This window comes from Anomaloglossus baeobatrachus, chromosome 3 (assembly GCF_048569485.1).
Source record: "Anomaloglossus baeobatrachus isolate aAnoBae1 chromosome 3, aAnoBae1.hap1, whole genome shotgun sequence".
NCBI classification, from domain to species: Eukaryota; Metazoa; Chordata; class Amphibia; order Anura; family Aromobatidae; genus Anomaloglossus; species Anomaloglossus baeobatrachus.
Genome location: NC_134355.1, coordinates 498,962,475 through 498,977,351, shown reverse-complemented (window position 1 = coordinate 498,977,351; position 14,877 = coordinate 498,962,475).

The window sequence follows — 14,877 nt, the reverse complement described above, 5'->3', positions numbered from 1 at the left end:
TGTTATTTATAATATCTCATACTCTATTCATGCCTCCTGGCTCCAAGCTCTGCAAGGTTTAAATTCAGTAGGTTTCACAAATTTATAGTAGTTTGGACCTATTACCCCCTCGCCGGGGCATATTAATCTGCTCCAGGACCTGAAATCGCAACTGAGCAATAGAGTGTCTATTGTTTATTAAATGAAATGGTATGAGTAACATAGTCTTCCTACATCCGATAGTCAAATTGTGTTGAGGAATGCGATCACGAATATGCTGGGTAGTTTCCCCAACATACCCGAGACCTCACGGACACTTAATAATCAGTTAAGGAATCTAGGACCCTAAGGGATTTACAGAATAATTGGTGTTTCATTTTCAAGCCAGCTGACAAGGGAGTTCAATAGTTGTCATGGATCGTTCATATTATATCTGATATTGTATCACAACTTAACATTAGAATGAATTATGAGCCAATTTCTAACAATACAATGTGGGATATTGCAAGACACATTAAGACAGTGGTAGAGAAATATCTACTTGAGAATATCATTCACAATAAGTTGGTCAAATTCTTAATTAATCATCACCCAGTTACAGCGGTCTTCTACATCTTGTCGAAGATCCACGAAAACTTATATCAACCACCGGGCTGTCCTATAGTTGTTTCTAAGGATTCAATCCTCTCTCCCCTAGTGAGTGTATTAAAAAAGATATTGACTCCTTTAATACCAACCATACCCACTCACTTAAAAGATACATCGCATTTTTTATCAGTCATAACTAGAGATGAGCGAACCGGTCGCGGTTCGGCTCGAGGTCGGTTCGCCGAACGGGGGTCCCGTTCGAGTTCGGTTCGTCGAACGTTCGACGAACCGAACTCGAGCCAATAGGCTATAATGGGAGGCAATCACAAACACATAAAAATGCATTATAAATGTACACAAACAGTTAATAAACATTGCCATAACACTTACCGGTCCTCGTGATCCCTTCTGCACTCTGTCTCCTGCCGCTATTCCATCCGATGATCGCTGAATCCTCCCGGTGACGGCACTGCCAGCAGAGAAGCAGGACCTATCGTGACGTCAAAATAGCCATGTGACCAGTCACGTGGCTATTATCTCATTGGCTACAGACTGGTCACATGACTATGACGCGTCATGTAGGACCTGCGAGTGCATCTCTCCGGTACACGGTGCACATATGTGTATCGCCGTGTACCGGCGACATGCTCTAGCACACGGTCGACTCCCCGTTCCGTTAGGGACCGGCTGACACAGCCGGTCATTAACGGAGATCACCGTTGCCATAGCAACGCAGTTAGCGGTGACGTCACCGCTAACCGCGGCTCCGAGAGCACCGTTGCTATGGTAACGCGTCTGTCAGCGTTACCGCTGTTACCGCTGACAGCCAGCACTGATCACTCACGGAGTGAAGGCTGCACGCTGCTTCCCGATTGTAGTGAGGATTGTAGTGAGGATGAGGTTCCCCAGCCCCAAGTGATGAGCTAGTGAACCTTATCCTCACTACAATCGTCACTACTACTACACTAGAAAGAAAGAAGACAGAAGAGCAGGATCGTGGAGGGCTGACAGGGGGTAATAAAGATGGAGTCTCTAATGTGTCTGTGTATTTATTTCTATTAAAGTATTTTTTCTCTGTGTGGTGTATTTTTTTTAACCCTTTATTGGAGATTCTTAATGGCCGGGTCAAACGTGCCTGACATTAAGAATCTCTGGCTTAATACTGGCTAGTAAAACAAAGCCAGTATTAACTCATGATTACCCAACAAGCCACCCGGCTCCAGGGCTGTTGGAAGAGTTGGATACAGCGCCAGATGATGGCGCTTCTATGAGAGCGCCATTTTCTGGGACGGCTGCGGACTGAAATCCGCAGCAGAGGTGCCCAGAAACCTCGGGCTAACCTGTGCTGCGGATTCCAATCCCCAGCTGCCTAGTTGTACCCGGCTGGACACAAAAATGGGGCGAAGCCCACGTCATTTGTTTTTTCATTATTTCATGAAATAAGTGAAATAATTAAAAAAAAATGGGCTTCCCTATATTTTTGGTTCCCAGCCGGGTACAAATAGGCAACTAGGGGTTGGAGGCAGCCCGTGGCTGCCTGCTGCACCTGGCTAGCATACAAAAATATGGCGAAGCCCACGTCATTTTTTTGGTGGGCAAAAAACTTCTGCATACAGTCCTGGATGGAGTATGCTGAGCCTTGTATTTCTGCAGCTGCTGTCTGCTCTTCTCCATACAGACAGACAGCAGCTGCAGAACTACAAGGCTCAGCATACTCCATCCAGGACTGTATGCAGAAGTTTTTTGCCCCCTGAAAAAATTATGTGGGCTTCGCCATATTTTTGTATGCTAGCCAGGTACAGCAGGCAGGTACGGCTGCCCCCAATCCCCAGTTGCCTATTTGTACCCGGCTGGGAACCAAAAATAAAGGGAAGCCCTTTTTTATTATTTCATGAATTTCATGAAATAATTAGAAAACAAATGACGTAGGCTTCGCCCCATTTTTGTGTCCAGCCAGGTACAACTAGGCAGCTGGGGATTGGAATCCGCAGCACAGTTTGGCCTGAGCTTTCTGGGCCCCACTGCTGCGAATTGCAGTCTGCAGCCGCCTCAGAAAATGGCACTTTCATAGAAGCGCCATCTTCTGGTGCTGTATCCAACTCTTCCAGCACCTGCCTGCTATACCTGGCTAGCATACAAAAATATGGCGAAGCTCACGTCCTTTTTTTTGTAGTTTTTTTGCAAAAAAAATAAAAAATGCTTCCCTGGATTTTCCATTGCCAGTGAAGGTAACACCAAGCAGTGGGGGTTAGCAGCCAGTAGATGCTTGGATTACCCTTAGCTAGCAATACAAAAAATGCAGCGGGAGCCCATATATATTTTTTTTAATTATTTATTTAAATAACTAAAAATAAAATGGGCTTCCCTGTATTTTTATTGCTGGACATCACAGTGCTGTAAAAATAAATCTTTAAAAAAATGACGTAGCGCTCCGCGGTATTTTTGATTCTCAGCAGATAAAGCAGACAGCTATGGATTGCCACCCCCATCTGCCTGCCGTTACCTTGGTTGGCAATCAAAATACAGGGATGCCCATTAATTTTTTCTATTTAAAAAATAGTTAAAAAAAAAATGACGTTGGGTCCCCCCATTTTTGATAGCCAGCTAGGGTAAAGCAGATGACTGTAGCCTGAAAACCACAGCTGGCAGCTTTACCGTGGTTGGGGATCCAATGTGGAGGTCCCCTCAGGCTCTTTTTTATAATTATTTTATAAATATTAATAATTACACAATAAAAGTAGGGTCCCCCCCAAATTGGATCACCAGCCAAGGTAAAGCGGACAGCTGTGGTCTGGTATTCTCAGGGTGGGAAGGTCCATAGTTATTGGGCCTTCACAGCCTAAAAATAGCAGGCCGCAGGCACCCCAGACGTGGCGCATCCACTAGATGCGCCAATCCTGGCGCTTCACCCCAGCTCATCCCGTGCCCTGGTGCAGCGCCAAATGGGGTAATAAATCGGGTTGATACTAGCTGTAAAGTCACCTGAGATCAAGCCCAGCAGTTTGTGATGTCATGGCGTCTATTAGATACCCAACATCATAAACTGTCAGTACTAACAAAAAAAAAAAATCGACAAAAGAAATTTATTTGAAAAAACAGTCCCCAAAACATTTCCTCTTTCACCAATTTTTTGTAAGAAAATAAATAAAGGGGTCCCACGACGACTCTGGACCGTCTAGAATATGGGGGGGAGACACTCAGGGAACGTATCCCCCATTTTCTAGGAGTGCGGACCCTTCATGTGAGGAGTGTGGGTGCAATGAATCTGCACTCACTCTCCCCGGGTCCACAGCAGCAGAGTCCATGTCGTAATGGATGCTACCAAAGCTGCAATGCCCTGCTCATGAGTTAAGGGCATGCCTAATCAGGAGAACTACTGTAGAGGAAGCTCTGCTCACTGGTATATAGGTGCTCAGAGGTAATAATAGATAAAATTAGTGAGTAACCTCGGCACTCTAAATCTCCCAGACTAAGTCAGTAAGTCACAACGGATAGTAATGCAAAATCACTCTTTATTGGTCCGTATTAAGAAAAAAAATTTTTCATAAGCATATATGTTTTTGTCCAAAACAAGTTACAAATGACGTTTCGGCCTCAGCTTTCGTCAGATTGGACTTATCTGCTTGTAATTATGAAAAATGACAATAATCAGTATCACATAAGAGTGAGAGAACAATAACATAAACTCGAACAATGTAGAGGTACAATTGGGATGCAGCAAAAAAATTGCAACACAGCAAGAAATGAAACACATGATACAAATGTCATAATACAGTACAAGGACAATATAGTAATGACAAATATGGGGTCAGAGTAGGCTTAGACAGCTCTGGTACGAAAGAGATGTCAATCATAAAGTAACATGTGCAGTAAGTGTAGAGCTACAGTATGCATGGCAGAGCTAATGGGTAGACTGACCATAGAAAAAGAATGGAGAAAAAGTGGAGAAAAAGTGGAGAAAAAGTGGAGAAAAAAATGGAGAAAAAGTGGAGAAAAAGTGGAGAAAAAGTGGAAAAAAAAATGGAGAAAAAGTGGAGAAAAAGTGGAGAAAAAGTGGAGACAAAAATGGAGAAAAAGTGGAGAAAAAGTGGAGAAAAAGTAGAGAAAAAGTGAAGAAAAAGTGGAGAAAAAGTGGAGAAAAAGTGGAGAAAAAATGGAGAAAAAAATGGAGAAAAAGTGGAGAAAAAGTGAAGAAAAAGTGGAGAAAAAGTGGAGAAAAAGTGGAGAAAAAATGGAGAAAAAGTGGAGAAAAAGTGGAGAAAAAGTGAAGAAAAAGTGGAGAAAAAGTGGAGAAAAAATGGAGAAAAAAATGGAGAAAAAGTGGAGAAAAAGTGGAGAAAAAGTGGAGAAAAAATGGAGAAAAAAATGGAGAAAAAGTGGAGAAAAAGTGGAGAAAAAGTGGAGAAAAAATGGAGAAAAAGTGGAGAAAAAGTGGAGAAAAAGTGGAGAAAAAATGGAGAAAAAAATGTAGAAAAAGTGGAGAAAAAGTGGAGAAAAAATGGAGAAAAAGTGGAGAAAAAGTGGAGAAAAAGTGGAGAAAAAATGGAGAAAAAAATGTAGAAAAAGTGGAGAAAAAGTGGAGAAAAAGTGGAGAAAAAATGGAGAAAAAAATGGAGAAAAAGTGGAGAAAAAGTTGAGAAAAAGTGGAGAATAGGTGGAGAAAAAGTGGAGAAAAAGTGGAGAAAAAGTGGAGAAAAAGTGGAGAAAAAAATGGAGAAAAAGTGGAGAAAAAGTGGAGAAAAAGTGGAGAAAAAAATGGAGAAAAAGTGGAGAAAAAGTGGAGAAAAAGTGGAGAAAAAGTGAAGAAAAAGTGGAGAAAAAGTGGAGAAAAAGTGGAGAAAAAATGGAGAAAAAAATGGAGAAAAATTGGAGAAAAAGTGGAGAAAAAGTGGAGAAAAAAATGGAGAAAAAGTGGAGAAAAAGTGGAGAAAAAGTGGAGAAAAAATGGAGAAAAAGTGGAGAAAAAGTGGAGAAAAAATGGAGAAAAAAATGTAGAAAAAGTGGAGAAAAAGTGGAGAAAAAAATGTAGAAAAAGTGGAGAAAAAGTGGAGAAAAAGTGGAGAAAAAATGGAGAAAAAAATGTAGAAAAAGTGGAGAAAAAATATAGAAAAAGTGGAGAAAAAATGGAGAAATAGTGGAGAAAAAGTGGAGCACCCTTTGGTGCCTTTCATGTGGCACTAAGGGGTGCTTAGCTTTGTATTTAGCCAAAAAAATGAAAAAAAAAATGACGAAGGGTTCCCCCTAGTTTTGTAGCCAGCTAGGGTAAAGCAGACGGCTGCAGCCTGCAGACCACAGCTGGCAACCTCACCTTGGCTGGTAATCCAAAACTGAGGGCACCCCACGCTGTTATTTTAAATTAAATAAATAATTAAAAAAAAAAACACGTAGGGGTCCCCCAAAATTGGATCACCAGCCAAGGTAAAGCAGACAGCTGGGGCCTGATATTCTCAGACTAGGGAGGTCCATGGTTATTGGACTCTCCCCAGCCTAAAAATAGCAGGCCGCAGCCGCCCCAGAAGTGGCGCATCCATTAGATGCGCCAATCCTGGTGCTTCGCCCCAGCTCATCCCGCGCCCTGGTGCGGTGGCAAACGGGGTAATATATGGGGTTAATACCAGATGTGTAATGTCACCTGGCATCAAGCCCTGGGGTTGGTGAGGTCAGGCGTCTATCAGATACCCGACATCACCAACCCAGTCAGTAATAAAAAAAAAATAGACGACAAACACATTTTTATTTAAAAAAACACTCCCCAAAACATTCCCTCTTTAACCAATTTATTAGAATGAAAAACAAATCCAGGTCTGGTGTAATCCAAGGGGTTGCCATGACGATCCACACTGTCCCAGTCACTGAAGAGCAGGATGTTCCCCACTGGCTGGGAGAGCAGTGCAGTGACCTGAGCTAACATCAATGGGTCAGCCCAGGTCACTGCAGGGAATGACAAGTGCTGCTGTCAGCGAGGTACATTACCTGCGCTGATCTCCAGCACACTGACAGCACCTGTCACTGAGTTCAATGACCGGCGCCTTCACACCAAGTATCGCGAGAGGCCCGTGACGTCACCGCTAGTCAGTCTCGCATCGGAAGCGAGAGAAGGTGATGTGACAAGCGGCGGCCATGGAGGACAGTGACAGCGCTGAGGTCGGGATGGCGGGACTTCATCACCGCAGGTAAGCCGAGCGGGACCATGTGTGTGTGTGTATGTGTGTATGTGTGTGTGTGTGTGTGTGTGTGTGTACATGCCGCGGGCAGGAGGGGGCGGAGCGAGCTGAGCGGGGAAGTGTGGGCTTCCTGCACGTAACTAGGATAAACATCGGGTTACTAACCAAAGCGCTTTGCTTGGATACCCAATGTTTATCTTGGTTACTAGCTTCTGGCAGGCTGCCAGCGATGGCTCCTGCACACTGTAGCTGTAAAAAGCCCTGCTTTTTGCTGCTAGAACCGTTCTCGAACGTATCTAGAACTATCGAGCTTTTGCAAAAAGCTCGAGTTCTAGTTCGATCTCGAACAGCCCCCAAAATCACTCGAGCCTAGAACTGTAGAACCGCGAACCGCGAACCGCGCTCAACTCTAGTCATAACAGCCTTGTGTCCTATATCTGAGAGTTGTTTATTGGCGACATTAGATATCACTAGTTTATATACCAGTATTGACAATTTGGCAGGGAGTAGAGCAGTCAAGGAATTTTTACTGGAGGCAACATCTTTCAGAAATAAACAAATGGATTTTTGTATGGACTTGCTCGACACAGTTTTGACTAAAAAATGTTCCTTATTCTGGGATTATTATTATTTTCAGAAACGTCGAAAAGCTATGGGCTCAAATATGGCCCCCTCATATGCCAATATTTTTATGGCGTCCTTTGAACGCAAGTATGTATATACACATAGCTTATTTCAACAATTGTTCACCTGGAAACTCTTTATAGACAATTAGTGATGAGCGAGTACTAAAAAGCTCGGGTGCTCGAAGCTCGGGCCGAGCCTCCCAAGATACTCGTGTACTCGGCCCGAGCAACGAGCCCAATGTTATCCTATGGGAGACCCGAGTATTTTTGTGAAATGACCTCCCGGCAGCATGGAGAAACCCTAAAAATGTCACAAAAGTCTCAGAAGAGTGCTCAAATGACATGGCAACAGCATGGGGAAGACCCCTTGAAGCATTTATCACTCAAAAGTCACAGCTGTGAACAATTTTGTCCGCGTTTTACGCCATTTTTACGGACTCACCAGAAAACCTTCCAAAATGACCCCAAAATGATTTTTCATGGCGGAAATGTTAAGGGCACATACCCAATAGTGAGATAGAGCTGGTGTATGTTACTTTTTGAGATCAATACATGAAAGATTTTACGTGAAAACATTGTGTGGCACTCCGATGTCCCTGAGAAGAGACGTACATGAAGGCCTCTTGAGTCTAATGTGCCCATTTTGAGGAAGTGAGTCTTTGTAGTATTTTCCTTTGCCAGGGCAGTCCTAAATTGTGAGGTTCACCAATGCCCCTGCATACAGACGTGCATGAGGGCCTCAAAACATTAAGTGTCCATTGTCAGGAAGTGGGTGTATTATAGTATAGCCCTTAGGCAGGGCAGCCAAAAATTGGGAGGCTCCACATTGTCCCTGGGTAGAGACGTGCATGATGGCCTTTAAACCTGAAGTGCCCATTGTAAGGAAGTGGGTCTATTTCAGTATAGCCCTTTGCCAGGGCAGCCAAAAATTGGGAGGCTCCACATTGTCCCTGGGTAGAGACGTGCATGAGGGCCTCAAAACATTAAGTGTCCATTGTCAGGAAGTGGGTGTATTATAGTATAGCCCTTAGGCAGGGCAGCCAAAAATTGGGAGGCTCCACATTGTCCCTGGGTAGAGACGTGCATGATGGCCTTTAAACCTGAAGTGCCCATTGTAAGGAAGTGGGTCTATTTCAGTATAGCCCTTAGGCAGGGCAGCCAAAAATTGGGAGGCTCCACATTGTCCCTGGGTAGAGACGTGCATGATGGCCTTTAAACCTGAAGTGCCCATTGTAAGGAAGTGGGTCTATTTCAGTATAGCCCTTAGGCAGGGCAGCCAAAAATTGGGAGGCTCCACATTGTCCCTGGGTAGAGACGTGCATGATGGCCTTTAAACCTGAAGTGCCCATTGTAAGGAAGTGGGTCTATTTCAGTATAGCCCTTTGCCAGGGCAGCCAAAAATTGGGAGGCTCCACATTGTCCCTGGGTAGAGACGTGCATGAGGGCCTCAAAACATTAAGTGTCCATTTTAAGGAAGTGGGTGTATTTCAGTATAGCCCTTAGGCAGGGCAGCCAAAAATTGGGAGGCTCCACATTGTCCCTGGGTAGAGACGTGCATGATGGCCTTTAAACCTGAAGTGCCCATTGTAAGGAAGTGGGTCTATTTCAGTATAGCCCTTTGCCAGGGCAGCCAAAAATTGGGAGGCTCCACATTGTCCCTGGGTAGAGACGTGCATGAGGGCCTCAAAACATTAAGTGTCCATTTTAAGGAAGTGGGTGTATTATAGTATAGCCCTTAGGCAGGGCAGCCAAAAATTGGGAGGCTACACGTTGTCCCTGGGTAGAGACGTGCATGAGGGCCTCAAAACATTGTTCCCATTGCAAAGGAGCGGGTCTCCTGTCGTTGTAATGTCCATTCTGCAAAGAATGGGCGAAAAAATTTACCACTGGGGGTATACCTGAAACAAAGACCTAACTATTGTAACGGTCATCATGATGGCGCATGAGGAGAAGGAGGAGCAGTCCAGCGATTATCCAAAGTCGAGAAGTGTACCCATGGGTGAGTGGAGGTACATGGCAAACTTTAAATTCCGCTCTCATTTGCTGGTGGTGTGGTGAAGTCTGGCCCAATCCAACCCTTGTTCATCTTTATCAGAGTCAGCCTGTCAGCATTTTCAGTTGACAGGCGGGTGCGTTTATCTGTAATGATTCCACCTGCGGCACTAAAAACACGCTCTGACAAAACGCTAGCAGCAGGGCAGGCCAGGACTTCCAAGGCGTAGAGAGCCAATTCATGCCACGTGTCCAGCTTGGATACCCAATAATTGTAAGGCACAGAGGAATGTCGGAGTACAGTTGTTCGATCTGCAAGGTACTCCTTCAGCATCTGGGCAAACTTAGGATTTCTTGTGGCACTACCCCGCACCTCAGGGGCTGTGGTACGTGAGGGGCTGAGAAAACTGTCCCACATCTTAAAGACTGTTCCCCTACCTCTGGCGGATTGGACTTGTGCCTCTCTCGGCTGTACGCCTCGGTTGTCCACTGATTCCTGACCTATGCCGCTAGCGTTTTGTGAGGGGAATGCTTTGCCTACTTCCGTGAGTATGGCCTTCCGAAACTGCTGCATTTTGGTTGACCTCTCCTCCACGGGAATAAGAGACAAAAAGTTCTCCTTGTAGCGTGGGTCTAACAGTGTTACCAACCAGTAATGATTGTCGGCCAAGATGTTCTTAACGCGAGGGTCACGAGACAGGCAGCTTACCATAAAGTCAGCCATGTGCGCCAGACTCTTAACAGCCAGGACTTCAGTAGCCTGACCAACAAGATGACTGAACATGCTGTCCTCCTCCTCCTCCTCCTCCTCCTCCTCCTCCTCATCTACCCTGTCCTCTGGCCAGCCACGCTGAATCGAGGATATGACTGGTGTGCATGTCATATCCTCAATTTGGCCGGAGAGTTGCTCCATGTCTTCATCCTCCTCCTCGTCATAGTCCTCCACTGCACGTTGTGATGAGACGAGGCTGGGCTGTGTGTTATCACCCACACCCACTACTGTTTCTTGCTGCAACTCATCGCGCTCCGCCTGCAATGCATCATGTTTGTTTTTCAGCAGGGACCGTTTTAGAAGGCAGAGTAGCGGTATGGTGACGCTAATAATGGCGTCATCACCACTCACCATCTTGGTGGAGTCCTCAAAGTTTTGGAGGATGGTACATAGGTCTGACATCCATCTCCACTCCTCAGGTGTTATGTGTGGAGTTTGACCCATTTCCCGACGGCTTAGGTGATGCAGGTACTCAACAACTGCCCTCTTCTGCTCACATATCCTGACCAACATGTGCAGAGTTGAATTCCAACGCGTGGGGACATCACACACCAGTCTGTGAGCCGGAAGATGCAAACGGCGCTGAAAGCCGGCAAGGCCGGCTGAAGCAGTAGGTGACTTTCGAAAATGTGCAGACAGGCGGCGAACTTTTACCAGCAGATCAGACAGCTCTGGGTATGACTTTATAAACCGCTGAACCACGAGGTTGAGCACATGGGCCACGCATGGAACATGTGTCAGCTGGCCTCGCCTCAAAGCCGCCACCAGGTTCCGGCCATTGTCACAAACGACCTTTCCTGGCTTTAGGTTCAGAGGTGTGAGCCAGTGATCTGCCTGCTGTTTCAGAGCTGTCCACAGCTCTTCTGCATTGTGGGGTTTGTCACCTATGCAGATTAGCTTCAGCACAGCCTGTTGCCGCTTCGCCGAGGCAGTGCTGCAGTGCTTCCAGCTTGTGACTGGTGTGGAGGGCACAGTGGATGAGGATGCGCAGGAGGAGGAGGAGGCTGAAGAGCATGACATTCCGGAGCTGTAGAGTGTGGGTGAAACACTGACTGAGGTAGGGCCTGCAAACCTTGGTGTGGGAAGGACGTGTTGCGTCCCTCGCTCAGACTGGGTCCCAGCTTCCACAATATTAACCCAGTGTGCCGTCAACGAGATGTAGCGGCCTTGCCCACAAGCACTTGTCCACGTGTCTGTGGTTAGGTGGACCTTGGGTGAAACAGCGTTGTTCAGGGCACGTGTGATGTTTTGTGACACGTGGTTATGCAACGCGGGGACGGCACACCGGGAGAAATAGTGGCGGCTGGGGACCGAGTAACGTGGGACAGCTGCCGCCATCAGGTCACGGAATGCTTCTGTCTCCACCAGCCTAAAAGGCAACATTTCCAGCGCAAGCAGTCGCGAAATGTTAGCATTTAGAACTGTGGCATGTGGGGTGTTGGCAGTGTATTTGCGCCTGCGTTCAAAGGTTTGCTGAATGGATAACTGAACGCTGCGCTGGGACAAGGACGTGCTTGATGATGGTGTTCTTTCTGCGTAGGCAACTGTAGGTGCAGGAGTGGAGGAGGCTTGTTCGCAGGCAGCATGGACAGAGGATTGGCTCGCATGCACAACCAGCGAAGACGTAGCAGTGACATCAGCAAGCACTGCTCCTCGACTCTGTTGTACTTCCCACAAAGTCGGGTGCTTGGCTGACATGTGCCTGATCATGCTGGTGGTGGTCAGGCTGCTAGTTTTGGTACCCCTGCTGATGCTGGCACGGCAGGTGTTGCAAATGGCCTTTTTTGAATCATCTGGATCCAACTTAAAAAACTGCCAGACTCGTGAAGACCTAACATTTGGACAGGCACCTTGTGTCGTCGTGTTGTTCCGGGGAACGGTTGCCTGACTTCTGCCTGGGGCCACCACCCTGCTTCTTACTGCCTGTTGTGATGCTACGCCTCCCTCCCCCTGTGCACTGCTGTCCTCGCTCTGCATATCCTCCTGCCAGGTTGGGTCAGTTACTGGATCATCCACCACGTCGTCTTCCTCTTCCGCACCCTGCTCCTCCTCCTGACTTGCTGACAATTGTGTCTCATCATCGTCCACCACTTGTTGAGACACGTTGCCAACTTCGTGAGAACGTGGCTGCTCAAATATTTGGCCATCTGTACAGACGATCTCCTCATGACCCACTTCAATATGAGCTGGCGAGAGGCCAGAATGTGTGAATGGAAACGTGAACAGCTCTTCCGAGTGTCCAAGTGTGGGATCATTAATGTCCGAGGAGGACGTGTACTCAGCCTGGTGGTAGGAAGGAGGATCAGGTTCAGAAATGTGCGGTGCAGTATCACGGCTACTGACACTTGACCGTGTGGAAGACAGAGTGTTTGTGGTGGTGCCAATCTGACTGGAAGCATTATCCGCTATCCAACTAACAACCTGTTGACACTGGTCTTGGTTCAAGAGCGGTGTACTGCTGCGGTCCCCAAGAATTTGGGACAGGACGTGCGAGCGACTAGATGTGGCCCTTTGTTGTGGCGAAATTAGAGCTTGCCCACGACCTCGGCCTCTGCCTGCACCACCATCACGTCCACTTCCTTGTTCCTTGCCAATGCCCTTGCGCATTTTGCAATGCTGTGCACTGCTGACGTGTATATTCACTACTTGTGCGTTATATCAAAGTTTCTGGAAATTGCACACAAGTGCACCTGTACGCTGCCACCGACAGGCACACACGTGCGGTTTTTAAATGCAAGCACGGACGCAATAATAACCTAACACAGGTTTTAGGAGCAAAAATTAAGAACTCTGACACTATCAGCCACTGCTGACTGACGTGTATTATACACTACACTTGTGCGTTATATAATAGTTTGGTAAACGCACACCAGTGCACCTGTACGCTGCCACCAACAGGCACACACGTGCGGTTTTAAAAACCAAGCACGGACGCAATAATAACCTAACACAGGTTTTAGGAGCAAAAATTAAGAACTCTGACACTATCAGCCACTGCTGACTGACGTGTATTATACACTACACTTGTGCGTTATATAATAGTTTGGTAAACGCACACCAGTGCACCTGTACGCTGCCACCAACAGGCACACACGTGCGGGTTTAAAAACCAAGCACGGACGCAATAATAACCTAACACAGGTTTTAGGAGCAAAAATTAAGAACTCTGACACTATCAGCCACTGCTGACTGACGTGTATTATACACTACACTTGTGCGTTATATAATAGTTTGGTAAACGCACACCAGTGCACCTGTACGCTGCCACCAACAGGCACACACGTGCGGTTTTAAAAACCAAGCACGGACGCAATAATAACCTAACACAGGTTTTAGGAGCAAAAATTAAGAACTCTGACACTATCAGCCACTGCTGACTGACGTGTATTATACACTACACTTGTGCGTTATATAATAGTTTGGTAAACGCACACCAGTGCACCTGTACGCTGCCACCAACAGGCACACACGTGCGGTTTTAAAAACCAAGCACGGACGCAATAATAACCTAACACAGGTTTTAGGAGCAAAAATTAAGAACTCTGACACTATCAGCCACTGCTGACTGACGTGTATTATACACTACACTTGTGCGTTATATAATAGTTTGGTAAACGCACACCAGTGCACCTGTACGCTGCCACCAACAGGCACACACGTGCGGTTTTAAAAACCAAGCACGGACGCAATAATAACCTACTAACAGGTTTTTTTGGGGAGCGACAATTACAGTACAGACAAGTCAGACACTATCTGGACTGTTTTACACTGTGTACACCAGCCCCAGATATGAAGGCTGGTATACGGTCACCACTACCCTGCCTGCCTGCCTGCCTGTATACTGCTACAATAGTCCTGACAAGGACTCTTTTGGTCACTAGCCTGTATTCAGACCTGGCTATACCCTGCCTGTATATAGCAACAATAGTCCTGAGAAGGACTCTGCTACTGTACTCCGACCTGGCTATACCCTGCCTGCCTGTATACAACTAGAATAGTCCTGAGAAGGACTTTTGGTCACACTGTTTGCAGCCCTGCAACTGAAAAAGCTATAAAGGGCCGCAAAGCTTTCCCTGAATCAGCGACACTCTCCCTACACTCACTGTCAGAATAGCTGTGAGCAGAGCACAGCGCGCCGGCCGATATAAAGGCTCGGTGACGCTGTGCAGGCCGGCCAATCACTGCAATTCCACAACTAACAGGGCTGTGGCATTGCAGTGGTCTGCCAGCCAATCCCTGCATGAGGGCTGGCTCTCAAAAGAGCGCCAACATGCAGAAATGAAGACCACGAGTAAAGCACGAGTATCGCGAGATTACTCGGTCCCCGCCGAGCAGCCCGAGTACAGTGATACTCGTGCGAGTACCGAGTAGTGACAAGCATGCTCGCTCATCACTATAGACAATATCTTTTTTATTTGATATGGGGACAATGATTCATTAAATGAATTTTATAATGATTTGAATAGTAGCGTTTTGGGTATTATATTCATGCTGAATTGTGATAAAACCTCCATTAATTTTTTTAGATACACTAGTTTAGATTTTAGAAGATGGCAGTATTGGCATTGATTTATATATTAAACAAAAAGACTGAAACAGCCTTCTGCATTTTTCACGTTGCCATCACCTTCATATAAAAAGATCCCTTCCTAAATCCCTAAAGCACTGTAGAATTGATTGCATTGTGAATAAAGAGGAGACTCGTAAGACTCATCATAATGAAATTAATTTGAAATTTAGGACCAGGGGATACGAA